The sequence below is a fragment of the Heterocephalus glaber genome, unplaced genomic scaffold (assembly GCF_053883595.1).
Source record: "Heterocephalus glaber isolate CG9 unplaced genomic scaffold, H.glaber_assembly_v1.0 deba00000122, whole genome shotgun sequence".
NCBI classification, from domain to species: domain Eukaryota; kingdom Metazoa; phylum Chordata; class Mammalia; order Rodentia; family Bathyergidae; genus Heterocephalus; species Heterocephalus glaber.
In genome coordinates, this window is record NW_028258138.1 from 4,711,041 (window position 1) to 4,718,186 (window position 7,146).

The window sequence follows — 7,146 nt, forward strand, 5'->3', positions numbered from 1 at the left end:
TTGCATGATGTTCTCTCTGTGTCTCTCTCTTCATGTGATTTTTTCCTCTTCTAAGGATACCAGTCACACTGGCCCATGCTGATGGCCCCTTCATCACCTATGTTTGCCAAGGTTTTATTTCCGAGCAAGGCCCCACTCACAGGCGCCAGGGGTTAGGGCTATGACATGACTTGTTGGGGTCAGAGTTCAACTCTTAACAGCTTGTCAGTTATATCTGTGCCTCACCAGTGACATATGATTTGGGGTGAGATGTGGCTTTCACTGGGAACAGAAAGATCCCCTCTATTTGCCAGCAGTACCCAAATTCAAGTTAACCAACAGAAGGAAAGGTGCTGTACCAATGACTGCAGGCTTCCAGTGTGCAGCCGATACAAGGCCGAGGCAAGGGGCCTTCCCAGTCCTGGGCTTTGTGTGGTTTTAGAAGCTGCCAAGTCACTGTCCAGAAACCACAGAGCTCACTGAGGAGAGCTCCCATTTCCCATCCAATATGAATCAGGACATCTTTCCATTTCTTAAAACAATCATTCATAAATAACGAAGGTTCATGGGGCTTCATGTGTAATGTAGAGTTAGACAGAAGTTTGCTTATAAGGAGATTTCCAAATCGAGACTAGTTAATTACTGGCAAATGTGCTAAGTATGGAAGGCCAGGGGGAAATAAATCTGCTCTTGTTTATGCTTTGTCCTCAAAGGCAGGGCACATCTCAATTCAGGCTGAGGCTTCTTTGGCTCTGTTGGGACAAAAATGTGTTTGCTGGTAAAGGCCGGCCAGTTGGAAGGAAATGGGGAGTTTCTGAAATGTAACGTCATTTTTACCCACCTGTGCCCAGGATTTAGCTGACAGTGAGCAACAGACATTTCAGCACCATCCTATGTTTGCTAATTGCTGTTTTGAACTCTGGACCCTGGGAGATTGATCCTTTTGGAACAGATACAGTAGCTTCTCGGCCCAGGGACCCCCCCAATGAAAAGTAACCTCCAAAAACTTATGTCTTGAAATATAAAGAGGTCAAAAGAATTCAAAGTGGGGACTCACAGATTTTACACTTACTTTCCTCACATCATTATTCACAATAATGACATAATTTGCAATAACAATTCATGGTAATAAAAAGTGGAACATGAGCCAAATGTCCACAGATGGATGAATGGATCAATGAAATGTAGTACACACGCCATGGAATATTATTCAGCCTTAAAGAGGAAGGGAATTTTAACACATGCTACAAATGGATCAAATCTGAGGACACTGTCCTGAATGAAATAAACCAGTAACAAAGAGAGATCTGATTCCATTTATCCGAAGACCTTTGACTAAATTCATCAAGATAGTGTGTGGAATGGTGCTTACCAGGGATAGGAGGGATGGTGGAATAGAGAATTGTCCTTTTATTTTTTGGTATGGGGGATCGAACTCAGAACCTTGTGCTTTCAAGGCAGGCGGCAGAACCACTGAGCTAAATCGCCAGCCCGGGAGTTATTGTTTAATCAGTGCAAATGAACAGTAGTGATGGTTGTGCAACAACATGAGTTAGTACACAGGACTGTCCACTTAAAATGGTAAATGTTATGTTGCATGTATTTGCACTAGCCAGCTTTCTGTTACTGTGACCAGATACCTAAGATAATCAATTTAAAAAGAGGAAAGGCTTCTGCTGGCTCACAATAGTAAAGGTTTCCATCGTGGTCACTTGGCCTTCTTTCTTTGCGCCTATGGTGAGGCAGGACTTCATGGTGGGCAGCAAAACTGTTTGCCTTGCAGTTGGGACAGGAAAGGAAAGGAGAGAAGGGACGAAGCCTCCTTCCGTGGCATGCTCCTGGGCCCTCAGACTTCCCCCTAGGCCCCGCCTCCTAAAGTCTACACAGCTCCCAGGACAAGCTTTTGACACAGTGGGCTTTGAGGGGCGGTGACACTGCAGATCCAAGACAGCAGAGTGTTACCACACTGTAGAAGAACACATCGGCCACTCTGAGGACCACCCCACAAATGTGGCCCTGCAGCCCTTTGGTAGTTTATAAACAAGTGGTGTTATTGGAATAAACGCTCTTAGATATTAATTGGACAGCACTGTCCTCCTCTCTCTAGTCTACCTCGTGCTGAGACCAAATGGCAAATCCAGACCTGGCCCATCTGCAGGGAGGGTGACTGTCAGGACTGCAGACCCGGAAGCACTGAACTTCCCCCAAAGCTCTTCTCTCCCCAGGGCCTCTGGCTCTGGGGGCGGTGCCTGCCGGGTGGGTTGGGGAGACTGTCGAGTCATCCTGCGGCTCGGACAAAGATCAAACCGATCCCGCCACCACCTGATTGCTACCTTTGTGGGCACAGCTCTCTGGGCGCCAGTGCTGTACCTCCAGGCGCCTCAGACCTTGTAATTTCCTAGTCTGAAGACACCCGTAGCTCCGTGTACGGGGGCGAGGGCCTGCTATCACTGCCGGGGATCTCTTCCCGTCCTCACAGCTGGTCATCAGGATCCCGGCCTAGAGCCACAGGTTCGAGGCAGAGCTCGGCATCCGGGCACCGAGCACTGCATCCGGAGTCATTGGAGGAGCAAGTGTGGGCCTTGAGCTTGGTTTTCTGAAAGGTCTTGTGCTCCACACCCAGCTCCACTTGTTCCCATTGCAGCTGAGTGGCCTGCAGGACTTTTCAGAGGGCTGGCTGGAAACTCCTCCAGAATATCTCGGCTGGCCTGGTCCAGACAGTGCTGGGATGAGGAAGCTGGAGACTCAGACGTGCTCAGACGCCACCCCATGCCCATCCGAAGGGAGGGGATCACGCTGAACATTCAATTAAATATGCACGGAGCCAGGTTTGCTGTCCCCTCCCGGCCTCCTGTCTCTGACCACACATGAACACACGTGTGCACCCACGTGTGCCTGCCCATGAACACACGTGGGCACCCACATGCATGGATGAGTAGACACACGTATGTCACGCACCTGGATGCACACATGTATTTTTCTTGAAATGACTTGTGGTGGCAAAGAGAGATCTTTCTAAATCCTCAGTAAATAAGATGAAAGGAGAATAATTTTGAGCCAGCGAAAGGTCTTCCCATGCATCATGCTCAGTCCGAACACGTCCTTCGCCATTTTCCATACAAAACGTCAGCCAGTGGCTTCCCTGTGTCCTTATCCCGCCACTGAGTGGGGTCACACGTGACTGTGGGGGACAGTTCTGGCCCGTGAATGAAGGCCCCAGACACCCTGACCAACTGCACTCTCGAAGCTCCTTGCTGAGGTCCGTGCCGAGACCAGGCACCAGTGCCTGCCTTCGGCTCCTGAGAGACAATGGGGCCCCTTCTTGGTGGGTGGCCCTCAGGCCCCCGGACACAGCACACCAAGCTCTGAAAGGCAGCCGGGCAAGGAACACGATGGGCTTCAGTGAGTCGAGGAAAGCAGGGCAGGGAGCTCAAAGTTGGACTCGACACAATCACCATAACTGCCGAGTGCTTTGGGGCCTTTCATGTTGGCCTCACGGAAATTTCTGTTTGCTGAGAAGACTACTGGTATAGGATCGCGCTGTGTTCATGGAGCCCGGTAATAAAAACCATCGGCCCGAAACCCTTTCTGGAACAAGAAGGGGTACAACCAAATAAGCACATGGCCGTAAAAGATCAGGAGAAGAAGAAGGGCTGTTTCAGAAAGGGGGGTGTGGGGGGCCTGGCTGGTGGCTTCTGAAGGTCACGTGCAAGGCTGTGGGAAAACAGTGCAGCTTTGCAATGATTGCATTGCATTGGGGGAGGTTAGGAGGGGAAGGACAGTGGCTCACTTCCCTGGAACCCACGCTGTGCTGGGGGAAGAACAGCCTTATGAGGCGTCATTGGTGAACGACTGTGGGTGGAGTGGGCTGAATTGCCTCCCTCTGGAACTTCAGAAGCTGATCTTACTTGGAAACGGGATCTTGTAGATGTGATTAAGATATGACGACTTCCTGCTGGATTAGGACGGGCCCCGATCCAGCAGCTGGTGTTCTGGTAAGACGAGGACAGGATGCACAGGGAGGCCAGCCATGTAAAGGTGGTGACAGAGCAGGGTGACACAGCTAGAATCCGGAGAGCGCCAAGGTGGGTGAAGCCACCGGAGCCTCCCCTGGAGCTCAGAGGGAGTGGAAGCAGGGCGACACCTTGATTTGGGACTTCTGGTCTCCAGGACGGCGGGAGATTTAATGAGGAAGCCCATGGGGTCCTCACCTCTGGCTGGGAACTTGTAGATCCAAGAATTCCGTCTGATCCTTGGCCCTCAGGTTAGAAGCTGAGTCCCAGGCACAGGGCAGAATCGATCTCCAAAAACCATTGCAGAGCCACTTTTTGTTTTTTGGCTTGTTCTCCTAAGGGGAGACAGACCCTGCAGCGCTCAAGGAGGAGCGGGGGGGTGGGGTGGCCCTGGCTAAGCCCAGGGTCTCAGGGCTCTCCTGGCTGCCCCGGGAGGGAGGAGAAATGGCAGGAAGGCCTGCGTTTCCAGTTGCTGATATCCAGTGTAGCCTTTTATGTTCTCAGCAAGAACAGGGTTCCTATAAGCCAAGGATGGGCAAGAGATAGTTTTCAAAATTCCTTTAGCTCCTTTTACCACATAGAAGGTCCAGACCTGGAGATTTGACCTGTGAAGTTCTTCTAATCCAGAAAACTCAGGGCATAGCATTCAGGTCTCGCCCCAAGAAACAGGGGCGAGAGGTCAATTCCTCCATCTTGGACTGACGAAGGAGAGTCCTATGGTCATGCACATTGGCCCAAGTCTTCCCCACATCTGTATTTGAAGGGACTGCTTTCCCTGTGCCCCTGTCTGGAATACTTGGAGATGGCTCCAAGTGGGGGTTCTGTGAGCACAACACAGCTGAAGGAAGAGGATGGATGAGTGTAAATTAGGATTCCTAGGACCGCTTTCATCCCCACTGTGGCACAGAGGGCCCCGAGGACTCCACTGTGTCCCCAGAGCCAAAAGTCTAGTTGGAAGCTAATGGCTACAAGGGCCCTGCCATGATCAGGGAGAGAGTGGGAATCCCACCAGACAGTGCAGGGGTCACACATGTGACAGCTTCACCACAGTCCCTGGTCTTCAGCAAGGACACCAGCTGGATGCCAAAAGGCAGACAGACCACAAGACCTGGGAGGACACCTACCACACACTGACAGGTGGCCTGAGGAAGTGACCAGTGTGGGGACCACCGGCTTCCCCATGTACCTGCTGCCATCTTGGTTATGGTGGTGAGCAGGAGAAAAGAACAGGACCAGGGCTGACTCTGATAAATATGATCCCGCTGGGGCCTGTTTCCATAAAAGAAGACTCGCTCAACCAGAGGGGCTGAAAGAATATTCATGACCAATGAAAGTCCCATCTGCTGCGGGGACTCATGGGAGAGGGAGAATCGCCTCAGGGTGGGAGAGCATCTCACAAGGAAGAGGAACAGAGGAGCTCCGTGACCCAGCCCACGGAACAGTGAGGGTGAGTCTGAGCTCTTACGCCTTGGCAGGGAAGGAGGATTATGTGAGCAGAATCACGCTCCGCCATGTTCCCCTCAGAATGTGACTGTATTTGGAGACAAAGACCTCTAAAGAGGTGGCTGAGGTGGCACCAGGTTAGATGGGTCCTAATCCAGGCTGCTGGTGTCTTTATAAGAAGGAGAGACCTGGGCCTGGTGTGGTGGTGCAGGCCTATAATCCTAATACTCTGGCAGGCGGAGGCAGCAGGACTACAAGTTCGAGTCCAGTCTGGGCAACTTAGCAACTTGGTGAGACCCTGTCTCAAAGAAAAATAAAAAGGCCTGGGGTTGTAGCTCGGGGCAAAGGCTCTGGGTCCAATCCCCAGTACCAAAAACCAGACCACACCAAACTACACAGAGGGATGGGTGTGTGGTGGCACAGTGAGAAGACCCCGTCGTGCAGGCCCAGGAGAGGCTTCAGGAGCACCACACCCTGCTGTCACCTCGGTCTTACACCCACTTCCGGTTCCCAGAACGCTGGGGAAACGGGCTGCTGTAGCACTTGGCTCCTGCAGCCTGGACAGATGACACGCTGACTAGACTCACCGCCCGCAGGACATAGCACCTTAGAAGAGGAAAGCAGACGAAGCGGAACGAAGCTGCACGAGGACAGAGATCGGGGTGGCAGTAAATGGGGGGACACCGAGGCGCGCCTGCCACCACTGGGAGCTGGGTGGCCAGGACGTACCCTTCCCCGTGGCCCTCAGAGACAAAGACAGCATGCCTGTGGGGACCATGCTCTGGGACTTCGGGCCCCTGGGACTTCTGGCTCCCAAAACGGAGTTTCCTGAAGTCTGATTTGGGCCCTTTTGTTACAGCAGCTCTGGAAGCAAGTAGGTTGTCCTTTATAACTCAGAGCTGCTGTGAAGTGCACTCTGAGCGGCTCAGCAGCCTTCCCTGGGGCAGAGGCTGCCAGAGGGAACCAGACAGGATTCAGAGGCTTTTCTGCGGAGCACCATTGCTCCCCATTCCCAGTTGTAAGCTTCGGGTTTGGATCCTCCCATGAAGCAGGACAGCCTCCAGCCAAGCCCGAGAAGGCCTAGGAGGGAGGCAGGAGGAGAATCAGCAGCAGTGAAACCCAACTTTCTTTGCTTTTCAACAGCAAGTAGCCTACAGTCTGTTTTCTGTTCTTTCCCCGCCTTTAACATGGATCTTTCCTAGCTCCAAGAACTCAGCTTCCAGCAAACACGCAGCCCGCACGTGCTGTGAAGACAGTGAGCTTCAGAGGGTCTGCAAACTGCTAAAGCCCATCCTGAGCCCAGGGAGCTGGAACAAAGCCGGAAACCACCCCATGTCACAGCTGTCTAATCAGGACACTGTCCCCTGTGCAGGTCACATCTGTCACCCTCTCTGCCCCTCCTGGGTCTCCACCGTTTTGAGACACCTGCATGATCCTCTTCCATGGGTCACAAGCTGCCCTGGCTGCCGTGAGATCTAAAGGGCAGGGGAGGGTAGGGTGGATGTCACTTCTCTGTGGTGGACAGGGAGTCATGGAGCAAACAGGCACAGGTGATGGTTCTCATGGGGGGAACTCTCCTGTCTCAGCCACCTGGAGGCCACATCTGAGCCGTGGATGGGAACAGACCAGAGTTGCACTGTGGACAGGGAGGGGAGCTTTTGTGAGCCCGGAGAACTGGGAGTGGACTGAGAAGGAAGACAGTCGAATAACA